The 13,280-nt window shown below is 37.5% G+C and overlaps 1 pseudogene; it reads right to left on the reverse strand.

Annotated features, from left to right (window-relative positions):
* Positions 1-3,214: 3,214 nt before the first annotated feature.
* On the reverse strand, positions 3,215-5,903 carry LOC141500782 (rab-3A-interacting protein-like; annotated as a pseudogene).
* Between the last annotated feature and the right edge of the window lie 7,377 nt (positions 5,904-13,280).

The following is a 13,280-nucleotide window of genomic DNA, read 5'->3' on the forward strand; positions in this document are numbered from 1 at the left end:
ACCAGACAAGGAGATTTTGGGGCTTATTGCAATTTACGTTTTGCCTTATTGCCATATTAATGCACATACTTCACTTTAACACAATAAACTTTCATTTGTGTTTTACTATATGAGCAAACTCCCAATGAGAATGATCATACTGACCTAAACTTGTAACATACATTCAGCAATCATCTTAGTTCAGAGTACTCAGCATATGGTTTAAAAATAAAACAATCTTAGCCCTTGTTATTACAATAATGACTCAAACATCCTTAACCAGAATGAAATTTTTCAAAATATTCTCAGATATACCATTGATTTTCCTTTTCTTGATATACTTATCTGACTCACATTCCTTTCCTTAAGCTAGACTTTAAAACTATAACTATCCTAAGAATTTCCCATTCTTCTTTTTACTCCTATCTTAACATGTAGCTGTTAGCAGGTGTCAGAGCCACACACCTAACACATCTAACCTATCTCTGGCTATTAGATCCAATTCACCTAAAATTTCTTTTTCTGGTTTGCTTAGTAACTATAAAGATCCAGGACATTAAAGGAAAATTCCTTTATAGATATAAGTATTGAATGTCAGTGTCCAGGTAGAGGTCATGTGGGTAAGTCAAATGTCTTAGGCCAGATTTATTCTTCCAGGTGAGATATTATCCAAATGTCATTTTGGGGAAATCATGTCAAAGGGGTCCAACCTCAGCCATATTGAGAATCCTCCCCTTTGGCTGCTCATCCCAGTCACCTGACATCTTGGCTTCCTTGGCTGCAAGAACATGACATTTACCCAGTAGCATTTCCTTTTGCTGACCATCCTGGTATCTGATATAAAAAGAAAATTGATTAAAAGTCCCATGACCTAAAAATAGTTGTTTTACCTAATTAGATCTCCAAGTGAATCCACTTCACAATTTAGATTGGGGGGATCATAATCAGCTCCCTTCCTTATACATATATCACATATATGTACTCTGAGTGGCCCTGTCATCAGAATACATTAAATAGGGTTACTTTCTAAACATTCAAAAAGCAGTCAAGTTCTCCCAGTATCTGGAGTATTCCTTGAGAGATTTTAGCTGTAAAGGCAGGGCCATGGTCTGACCTGATTCCTAGCAGGAGGTCAAATCGGGGAGGGGCTCATTTAGAATTTTTAAACTACTTCCAATGCTGTTTCATTAGCTTCTACCCATTCTGAAAGTGTTCCCCACCATCCTCCTGCTACCTTCTTCTCCCCTTTTTGTTCAGCAAAGGAACCTTGAGGGAAGAGCAGGCTGGTTCAGGGGGAAGGAGAGACAGGTCTTGGAATGTTCATTACCTTCCCTGCTCTTGTATTCCCCCTTTTGATCTGGGGGGGAAGGAATCTTCCAAGGGGGAATAGATGGGACCTGGTGATGGGGGTGGGGTGGGGTTTGGAAATTCAGGGGCTGAGGTCTCTAAATTTAACAAAACAGTAATGTGTAACACATTAAGAACTAGATTTCACAAAATAATCTTTCCATTATTACAGCTATACCTGGACCTACAGATCTAGAACAAAGTCCAACACATCATTTAAAATTTCAGGGAACCCAGGGGATCATGCTGTGATATTTCCCTCATTAACAATCATTAATTCCAGCTTTGACATCATTACAGTAAAATAGTTTACATTTCCAAAAGCAGATCACATGCCTGACACCACCCTTCAAACTTACTTATTGATAAGTCATTTAATTAGGGTTACAGAATTTTCAATTTCCTAGTCATTTTCCAAAATCCCCTCACGTTTATTCAATATCATTGGGAAAGGTATCTTGCAGTTAAGAAATAATGAAAACATTAAATTCTTAACCTATATGAAACATAACATTCTGATATCTCATTCTCTTAAAGCAACATAAAACAACAGGTTCTCTTAAAGTTAACCTTGTAATTAAGTATCTTTTACACACAAACTTCTTCTGAATTTTTTGCTTCATAAGCTTATTTTATCTCTTCTTTCAAATATACTTCTATTAAGATCCTCTATCAGTTAGTTTTATACAATAATTTCAAAAGCACAATGTACACTTATTACCCATGACAGTGTTACAGTTATATGTATAATTTCCTCTGTTTAACAGATAATAAATAATCTACATTGATCTCATATATCAATATTCCCTTTCATAAACATGAGGTGAAAAACAAAGCCTTTCACAAATTTTCTGGGCCAAAAAGGCCTTGAAAACTTTAACCCATTGGCAAGGTATTCTCTAGTTTTTTTCTCATAACAAATCTTTACAAATGTGATAGATGAAACTTCAATTCATTCATAATGTTATTAGAAAACAATTTTAAAGTCTCAAAAAGAATAGCTTAAATTGTTCTTATGTAAAGTTTACTAATTGTACACAGCATATTTCAATTACATGTATGTTTTCTTTACTCCCTAAAACTTTAAAATGCAAAGAATTAAGACCAATTGTTGCTAAAAAATCCCTTCCTATGACTATGAGATTTTCTTCATAATTCTCTTAAATTCCAAAAGTCATATTCAAATTAGTCTTAAATCATTTTCTTTTCAAAAGCCTAAAAAGTTTGCAAATTCTTTTTATCTTTATCAGTGCAATTCTAAGTTCTCAATGCTCTCACTTATAAGAGCTTTCTGTCCTCACTGAACAACATTTCTTAATATAAGAACATTCTATGTTCTGGGAATTGGAGATTCCCCACAGTTTGAGATATCAAAGTAATATGTACTAATTCTTTACCTCTACTCTTTATCATTATTTACTCACTCCAGGTTTTTCTCAAATATATGAACTACATTCCAATCAGTGTAAAATATTAGCTTCCTCTTGTTTAGTTATTCTAAAGCTAACTCACAAGTCTGTCCTGACTCCCATGACTCTGGAGGGACCATAAAACATCAGAATCCAAACTCAAACATATTTTTTATGAACTCCTTAATTCAATTTACATGTATCTTTAGATTAACACATTATAGGAACAATAATAACATAATAAAATTAACATTTACCTAGCAATTGCTTTCATATCAAACTTTTCACATTATGGGGTTTATTACTTTTCCAATCAATTCATTGCCAAACATTGCAAAAAGTACCAATTTAATGCAATTTTTAAATCACCCCAACCTCATATAAATACATATCTCCCTATAGACTTATAGTTCTGTACTTCCTTCTTTTCTTTTTTCATCAATCTAACATTTATTTAATTAGATTTGTTTTTTGCAACTATAAATTACAATCACAAGTAAACCTGCAAGTCTTCATCTTAGGTGTTCAACTAAAGTTTTACATAAGCGTACACAGCATGTGTCAGTTTGATACAATTCACAGTACTCCTTAGTGTTTTGCAAAAGAGGATAAAAGATCTTGGACCCATCTCCTTGGAAATAAATATCATGACCATAAAAAATTCAGCCATTTCAGTTATCCAGTGAAGTTCATGCATAGTCACATAGAGAATCAAAGTTCCTCCTTGAAATATCCCAGTTTTGCCAATGGCATTTCTTTTCTCAATTGCATAACTTCCCAAAACATCTGGTCAACATCCTGTTGTTTCACAAGTCCTTGCTGGATATAGCGAATGTATGTAAAAAAGTTACACACTGATGTGATCCTGTATCTGCAAAAAGGAGAAATGTAGTAGTAGTTGCTCGAGTCTCTGTTGGGAGCCAGGGTCTCTAAGCTGTTTGACACAGTCGCGGCAAGAAGACTCAGGGCAGTCACACTGCCTGATGGAACAATATTTCCTTCTTCAATATATATAGGGATTCCCTGTGTACCCATATTTATAGGTCTATTATTGATTACAAAACTTACTCATCCTAATAGTGGAATGACTATAAAGGAAGGATTTCAGAGAAATTCCTTGAATAAAGCAGATTGTGAACTCTGTCTAAATTTAACAGGACTGCCTGTCCCTGAGACATACAAAAGGCTTCAGCATTATGAAATCTTTGGAAGACACAGCACTGGGAGTTCCAGGGAGATGTCAGAATATATATAGGGAAACCAGATATAAGATGGGTCAGATAGAATTCCAGGGAAATTAACAGTTTTGCCCCCCCTTATCATACACAGAAATATATGATAAAGATGGTGAGAGAATAGTTAGTATAGGTAACCAATATGTGAACTCTAACAGCCTTAGTTTATTGGCAAAGAATGAAACATCATAGAAACCGTAGCGTCTACCAACAAGGGCTAAAAGGAAAATTAGTTATTGAAGGAGTCAACGGACAGGTGGACAAGCATAGCTACCCTCAATATAGGTTGTCAAGGGAGCATATCGAAAACATTACATATGCGGTACAAAAACATAGAAGCATTCCATTAAACAAATTATATCAAAGATTATTCTAAGGAAAGTTCTGTTTAATCAATAACTTTACTATGCAGCAACAAACTAGGCAACAGGCAGGTTGAGGTCATCACGGTCTGAGCAGGGACAAGATAATCACACTTGTAACCACTACATGATCAAACTTGTAACCATATGAACTATGTGATTAATGATGACAATTGTATACTTTTGTAACCAAGGAAATGATTTTAGTTTGCTTGTTTCATATGATTCTAAGACTATAAAAATAAATCTAAGCAGCTGACAGTCAGTCAACCTGCTCCTGCCTTTACCCACTTGTTGACAACTCATTTCGCCGACTCTATCCCTCCTGTCAAGTTCCAAGGACCCCGTGGAGGCTGGACCCCCGCAAGTCTCCTAATTTAATCCTGTGTTTGCATGATTTACTCTGACCACTGAGAGCACTTTTCTTTGGTCCGCCGCATTCAACTGCAGAAGCTTTTACAAATCGAATAGGTTGCAGTCCCACTGGTTCAATGCTTAGGGTATTGTTTTCCACAGCTTCCAGAACAGCTGAAGCCAACTCACTTTTGGAAAAGGTTAAGCATGGAAATATATCTTCCTGATAAATCTTATCTAAGAAGGGGCATGTCTGGTCCATTGTAGGTTCATCCTTCCAAAATCTGAACTCATTATACAAAGATAAATCAGCCTCTTGCAGTCTTTTACAATAGGCTGCATGACACTGAGGTCCTAATGACTGCTACTCATAGCACTGCTTGTACTTTTATTTCTTGCATGTCCCTTTTTAAAAGGAGCCTTTCCACTTGGCAGAAGCTCTTGAATTGGTGATGTTGGAGAAGTGCAAGTGTCTTTAAGGCAGCAACTTCTGCTTGAAGTACATCAATCTTTCCCTGTGCTTCTTTTAATGATTTTTCAGTTGTTGCCTGCTTGATATTAGCTTCTCTCACCACTTTATGAGCTTCCTCAAACAGACTAGCTGTGAGTTCTAATTCTTGTCCCAGTTGATCTCGTACTTTTGAAAGTCTCTCACATTCTTCATCTTTTAATTTCAGTTCCTTCTGAGCTTTTGCAAGTTCTTCTTTTAATCTTTCATAACCCTTTTCCCTTACTTCTAGAACAGATGGGCTCCGTAAACGAGACAGACTATCAGTACTCAATCCAAAAAAGTCATCATTGACATCAGAAATCTCTGTAATAGCAGCATCCTGTAAAAATTCTCTCTTGGCTTTGTTGCTGTCCTTTTTGGACAGCGGTCTAACTAAACCAGCTGAGACCCCAGCAGCAGAACAAGGGACTGAGTCTGCAATATGGATACTAATGCCTGATATTTCTCCACAATTCAAATGTCTGGGAGATGAACAAGCAGGTTGTGTAGGAAGGTCAGACACATTTAAGTTGTTAGGCTGAGCAGGTGATGAGCACAGAGGATATGGTTGGTAGATAACACTTGGTGAGGTAGTTTGCTCCTGAGTTGCTGGCTCGTAGACACTAAGAAGATCTGGTGATGTAGGGGAAGGTAGGTTTATTTCATGGAAACCTTCCAAGGGGTCATTAGCCATAGTAAATGCTTCATTATATAATACCCTGCCTGAAACCTCTGGTCGAGGGATCCCTCACCTGCCTGGAGCCCGGCTGCCCGCGGGGTGCAGGCACAGGGAGAGTGGAGCCTGTCTGTCCCCGGCCTGGGCCCAGGCTGCACCGCCCTGGCACACGTCGCGCCGCCTCTGGCCCAGCTCAGTGCACTGTGCCGGAGGAGCAGCCCAAGCAGTCAGAGGAGCCGGGCACTGCCTACTTCCTTCTTTTCTTACAATGATTTGTAAACCATTTTCCAAAGTTCCCAAAAATCCATCTTTGGTGTGCAAAGTCAGCCCTGCTCAAATCTTCTGTCTACATGCTTTTACCACTTTCCATACTTAACAAATGGTTCAAAAACCCCAATTGTCTCCATGTCTGGATTTTCTTTCCAGTTCTTTCCAAACCTCTGTCCCAGACTATACAACTTAATATACTGTTGCACCATTCCTTTTCATTAGCTCTTCTTGACCTTAATTCATACTATTCTGAACTAGAGTCACATAGCTTATACAGCTATATAAACCATGACTCCACTTTTCACAAAACATTTTTCATTCCAAGGTTTTAATATTTAACATTTCTTGATTATAACTGCTAAAATCCTAGAGAAGGCAAACAGTCATTCAAAAATCCCTTAGCCTAATTAGAATATTCCCTGCCCCCCCTTCTTCACTTAGAGTAAACTGAATAACTTTTATAGAGAGACCATCCTAGATTCTTTCTGGGGGGGTTGATCTTCTATTCTTCAACCCTTACATGTTCCATAATTTTCTGTAATAACTAACAATATCTGAATCTATATTGATAAACTCCTGAAGCTCTAATGATGCCATATCATTCTGGAAAAAGACTATTTAGTTTCCCCTATACGGGTATATCTTGGTAACCACATTATACACATTTGGTAATATTTGCTGTTTAACTTCAAAATAAGGTCCCTTTTAACACTTACTTTACTAATTCTTCCTAAAGGAACTCTCTCCTAAAAGGGGGAGGAGGGAAACACTCTGGCAGCACAGAATCAAGGAGAATGGGAAAGAGAAGGGAACACAAACAAGGAATGGGGGGGCCTCTCATAATAGTAAAATAACAGGGTGAGTAGTTTGGCCTCAGTCAATTTAACACCAAAATCCATTCCTTTTTTAAATAAAAAATTTTTAAAAATCCATCTAGGAAGTGCTCAAGAGACTTGAGCAGGGGTGAGGAGGGAGGGATCCTATTACCCACTGTAACATAGGCAGAAAGCAGGCTTGAGGGGAGAGCCGCCAGGGAGGGCATTAGATGAATACTGCCTAAAAATAAAGAGCAGCAATTTAAATGAGGTAACCCAAGGAAATTTTTAGGGGAACTTTTCTCCCCATTTAACAAATCAATAGAAAAACCCGAACACACACATAAATAGACGATCTGAATTCATAAAGACAGATGAGGCACAAGCACAGATCACACAAGCTCAATAGAATTTTCCAAACTGTCAATCTCAACACATATCCACAAACACAGGCCAATGGCAAATTTCTGATGTCTCAGGAACGCTGTGAGGGGAGATTTCAGCATCAAGTCCAACAATCTCTCCCTCCCAAAGGCTGACCAAATGTGTTCCTTGCTGTTGCAAGGAGCACCCAAAAGAGGAGACCCAGACATCACGTCTGATATGGAATTCCCCTTCAACCAAATGTCCAGACCCAGAACCAGAACAAGCTTACCTCCAGAGGTGTAACAGGATCTCCACTTAGGCTGAATGGGGGATTGCAGTCAAGGAGAGGTTCATACTAAGGCTATGTCTACTTGGTCCTGGGGCCCTGGAACATCATCAGGGACCGGCTCCCCTAGGAAAGGGAGAGACAGTCCATTTGAACCTAAACTCAAGGCTCCCGTGGTCTCCTTTGGTGACACAAAACACCAAGATCTCACTGGGGCCTCCAAATGTTGAACCCAAAGAGTGAGATGGAGACCAGAGTTTGATAAGTGTGGATAAGTGCCTTTATCACACTGTGATAACAATATTGATGGAAGTATTCATACAGTGAGCTAAGGTTTGCAAAATGTTTCCTATACATTCTTTAGAACAACTTTGTAAATAGTTGCTATCATTACTTCTATTTTACAGATGAGGGAATAAATTTTCAGAGATTAATCTCTGACTTGTCTAATATCACACAGGATTATATTCCTGGTGACTGCCTGGGGATGGAATACCCAAATCAGACAGTACATGAGTATTCAGGGGATAGGGTTTTTATAGCATTTGAGGGGGAAATACTGAGAGCAGGCAGAATACAGAAGCAAAGATGGTCTTAGCATATGTAAATATGGGGTTCCTATAGACAGAAAGGGTCTTTGTTTGAACATATTTGCTGAGATGGGGGGAGTCACATATTCATGAGCATCCCAAGGAATTTACTATCTTACTGTTCCAGCCACACCTGGGGAAGGGGGAGGCAGTCCTGGAATTTAACAGATACAGCAAGATAATTAGGCTGAGGAGGGTGCTTTGTGATTCTTCAAACAATTTTATGGTATATCCTGTATCCCCAGGTCAAGTACTTGAGTCTTAATATTTTCAGACCCAAAGGCACCTGGCCAAATTTGTATTTCTAAGGAATTCCTCAGGGTCCAGAAGGATGTCAGGGGACCCCTTTTTATACAGGAATTTCACAAATCTTGATATTGTACTTCAGCATGAGTCTTGGAATTGGGAAATCCATTGTGCTCTGCACTCATAGGACATTCCCCAGTGTGACAGGTTTGCTACCTTGTTATCTCAATTAAAGATGCTGTATTCCTCAACTCATGGCTTTAATTTATTTCAGTATTTCCCAAGAGGTAAGTCATTTAACCTCTATGAGTCTCAGTTTCTTCATCTGCAAACTTTTGATAATAGTACTTACACAACCTTTCTCACAGGGTGGTTGGGAAGCAAGCACCTGGTAAATTGGGAAGCGTTATATAAACATTTTAATGAAGTTTTTATTGAATAATTTCTAACCTGGGAATGACAAAGCAGCCCAGAGACAGAGTGCCAGGAAATCAATAGTGGTTTATTTATTACTTTCTTTGCAAGGAACCAATTTGCAAACCATGAGATTACTCCATTCCTTGGAGCTCCACCTTGCTGTTGTGGAGCCAGATATTTTATTCATGATCATTAATAGGTAGGTAGATTATAAGACAATCAGATCTGGGGTCTGAATGAGCTAACCAGGACAAGCCTACCATGCAGGACAATGCAACAATTGCATCATGTATCTAAGTGATGCTTGAGTATAGAATAGAGCAGGGCAGACTATACTATTATACTTCACTTAACATAGGCAAGCACAATTCAGGGCAGGACCTGGAATGATTGATGGATGACTTCTATTCACCGTTTTCTCAGACCCAGAATCTGCCTGTGAAAAAGGATCTCTAGAAACTAGATTATTATTATTAAATTCATTATATACATCATAATGTTTGACAAACAGTAATAAGTAAAAACTTACCATTGATATAATTCTTAAGTGTACTTAAAGGAGCATTTTTTTAAATGAAGAGAATTACAGAATTTGAAAGAGAAACAGTGCTCTTCTAGCCTTGACTGGATGACAGTGAGACAGAACCCACTGCCCACCAAAACTACTCTTTTGGGTCTTTCTAATAATTGAAAATTTTTTCCTTTGTCAAAAATCTACCTCTTTGTAATTTTTCACCTAATGCTACTAGTTCCACATTGTAAATACAAGCAGACCAGGTATCATCCCTCCTGTGCAAGATATTCCTTCAGATCTTTTGGAGATCTGATCAAGACTTTTGATACTGTCATGAGAGCTTGTGGAAAGTTATGTCAAAATTTGGTTGCCTGGAGAAGTTCATCAATATTGTACATCAGTTCCATAGCGTCATGCCTGACCAGGTTCTGGAGAGTGGACATTGCTCCTATCTGCTCTTATCCATCTGCTGCATGATATTGAGACTTTCAGCCATCTTTTTATTTTATGAATGTCTTTATTAAAATGTATCCAGAATTGATCATGATACTACAGATGTGATCTGTGTAGATCTTGTCTCTGCTGGACATTATACTTCTCAATGTAGCCCAAATATTTCATTAATTAGCTTTTTTTTTTTAGGTTTTTTTTTGCAAGGCAATGGGGTTAAGTGACTTGCCAGAGGTCACACAGCTAGGTAATTATTAAGTGTGTGAGTCTGGATTTGAACTCAGGTACTCCTGACTCCAGGGCCAGTGCTCTATCCACTGTGCCACTTAGCGGCCCCCATTAATTAGCTTTTGGGGTTGCCTTTATCATACTGTGATAACAATATTGATGGAAGTATTCATACAGTGAGCTAAGGTTTGCAAAATGCTTCCTATACATTCCTAGTTAATCCTTAGAACAACTTTGTAAATAGTTGCTAACATTACTTCCATTTTACAGATGAGGGAATAAATTTTCAGAGATTAATCTCTGACTTGTCTAATATCACACAGGATTATATGAATTGTAATTTCAGTAAAAAAAAACCCAACAACCGTTAAACTACCTGCCCCACTGTATATAAAGATATGACTACATATATAAACAATTACTTAGTATTATGAAATGTCATGAACATTGACAGAATCTAATGGCTAGGACAAAGCTACCAAAGCACCATTCCAACATATTGACTCAAGTGAGCAGAAGGGGATGAAATGAATAGTAGAGTGCTCTTTCCTTGAAATGCTACATTTTTAGCTTGTTTTTTTTGGATCACAGATTTAAGTGATGAGAGTTGTCATGAGATCCAAGAAATGGGGAGAAATGACATTTGGTTTGTTTTCAGTTGATTTTTTTTTTTACATTGCATGCTTCTGCTTGGCCTTATCTATCCTTTTAGGGAAGAGAAGGTTTTTCTTATACCTCTAGGCCTAAGTTACTTAACTTCATTGCCTTAGTTTATTATATGGTTCATATTTTTGCAATTTAATAGACAATCAGATGTTTTGTATCAAGATTTGTTAAATAGTCTTTGAAAATGATGCATGAACAGATTCATTTCTTGTCTGCACTTTATTTTTAGAATGGAGATTTGAAGCATTGAGCAACAATTGAGGATTAAAGGGTCTGTGAACTAGCAGTGGGAGGGGAATTTATATTTCTTTTGATTTGAAGCATTGAGCAACAACTGAGGATTAAAGGGTCTGTGAACCAGCAGTGGGAGGGGAATTTATATTTCTTTTTCAAAACATAGCCTAAGTATAGCTTCTGATCTGTCTAGTCACTAAGGCAATACTGGACTTGAAACATTTAACTTAATATTTAATTCCTCCTTTTGTGTTTGGAGGGGAAATGTTATTCATTTTTTCGTTGATTTCCTTTTTGATAATCAGGGATACTACATCACAGGTGTGCTATAAAGATAAAGTTCTTTATTTTCCCTTTAAAAGAACCTTAAATGAAAGGGGTCAGTACTATATAGAAATCAGGTTTGCAAAGCAGAGATATTTATCTGAGGACTGCCACCTAACTTGCATTCTCTTGTTGCCCTCCATTTCATTTTTGGTTGGTAGGATAGTACTTTTGCCTGCTATTGAGTTTAGCAGTGGATAACAGATGTCAGTTAGCCCTACTTTTATGTCCCCAGAGTGAGTTTCTAGGCTTTCTAAGTATCACAGGCTCGTGTTGGAAGGGTGCATCAAACTTGTTCAGTCAAAAGAAGCCCAGCCCATTGAGGTCTCAAGAATCCCCATAGTCCCCAGAGAGCAGGCCAAACTAGGAAGGAAAGAATGTTTGTATGTGTGTCAGAGCTTTATTTAGCATTTGATGTCTGGGCCAGGATCCAGGCTCTCCCAGATGTTAAAAACAAAACAGCTGCAGCTTTTTCTGTGTTCTCACCCTGTGGTGACTGATCTTTCTTCCCTGTTTTGTTAGTGTAACAGGAAGCTTTTGATTTGTCTGTTAACCTCCAGTTAATGGAGCAATGGGAAATTAGGTTTTATTTTCCAATTCTTCTATTACAATATTAAAATTATGCATATTTATAGCAAGTTTAAAGAGTTTAAATGCCCAGTGAAAGTCAAGGGATTAAATATTACATTTTCACTTACAGTAATAATTTATATATAGCCCTTTAAAGTTTGAAAAATGCTTTATATGGATTAACTTCTTTGGACTTCATAACTACCCTGTGAGGTAAATGCTTGACAGGGTGGTAAACCAAGACTCAGAGAAGTTAAAATGACATATTTATGATTATATGGGTAATAAATATCAGAAGCAGGATTTGGACTTGAGTCTCTTGTTTTTAATTCAGTGTTCTTCTATTCTACCAAGTTGCCTCTCATACAAAATTCTAACATCCAAGGTAGAAAAGATCATGCACATCTGCTTTTTTCCCCTTCCTTTAGAACATGGTGATATCATTTATTTTTCTCATTTGATATTTCAATATCATTCTTTGACTTAAGAGGTTTATGATGTTGGAAAACTTTGTTTTGAGTTCATGAAAAATGAAACTGGGTTACCTTGAGAAAATTATTTTGCTTAGTAACAGCTTAAAGTCTCAATTCTCAACTACTAAACTAAAAAATGTGCATTTGCTTCTCCCTAAGAAAATTTATTTTTTTTCATCACACTCTGAGAAGGAGGAGAATGATAGGATATCATCACATTTTAGTCAAGGAAAATATTGCGGGATAGCTCTTTGTCTGAGATATCTCGTATCTAATTGTAGAATTTGGATATTGGACTGGAAAACATAGTCAAAGCCAGTGCAAGATTTTCCCCTTAAGGGTCTTTGGACAATAAAGTTGTTCTATTCTTTGGGAAAAAGATCAAAGAGAAAAAAAATCAACTAATTCTGTATTATTCTTTTTTTACACTCAACTATTATTAAACCCTGCCTTGCCTGCAGAGCACTATACTAGGCGAGAGAGAGAGAGAGACAGAGAGACAGAGAGACAGAGAGACAGAGAGAGACAGAGAGACAGAGAGACAGACAGAGAGCAAGAGTGTGCAGAAAAAGCAGACAGACAAAGATAGAGGCACTGAGAGACAGAGAGAGAAGATACAAAGAAAGAGACACAGAAAAGCAGAAACAGAGAGTGAGAGAAATAGAATATGATGAGAAACAGCCTAGGCTAGTGGAAAGAGCAGCAGATTTTGTAATCATTGGATTGAAGTTTTCAATCCTGGCTAACTAAGCTGCTTCACCTCTCTTCAGTTTCCTCACCAGTACTGGACTAAATCATTTCTAAGTCCCTTCCAGTTCCAATCCTATGATTTCCTATAGGATTTAGAGAGAGCTTTTAATATAGGAAGAAAAATAAAAGCAATGTCATTAAGAAGCGTAGTTCAAAATAGAATTCAAGTGCATTTGACAAGGACAAAATACTTCACCCCATGTGAAACCGATAATAAAAGGTGGCCCTA

This window comes from Macrotis lagotis, chromosome X (assembly GCF_037893015.1).
Source record: "Macrotis lagotis isolate mMagLag1 chromosome X, bilby.v1.9.chrom.fasta, whole genome shotgun sequence".
Classification (NCBI taxonomy): Eukaryota; Metazoa; Chordata; class Mammalia; order Peramelemorphia; family Peramelidae; genus Macrotis; species Macrotis lagotis.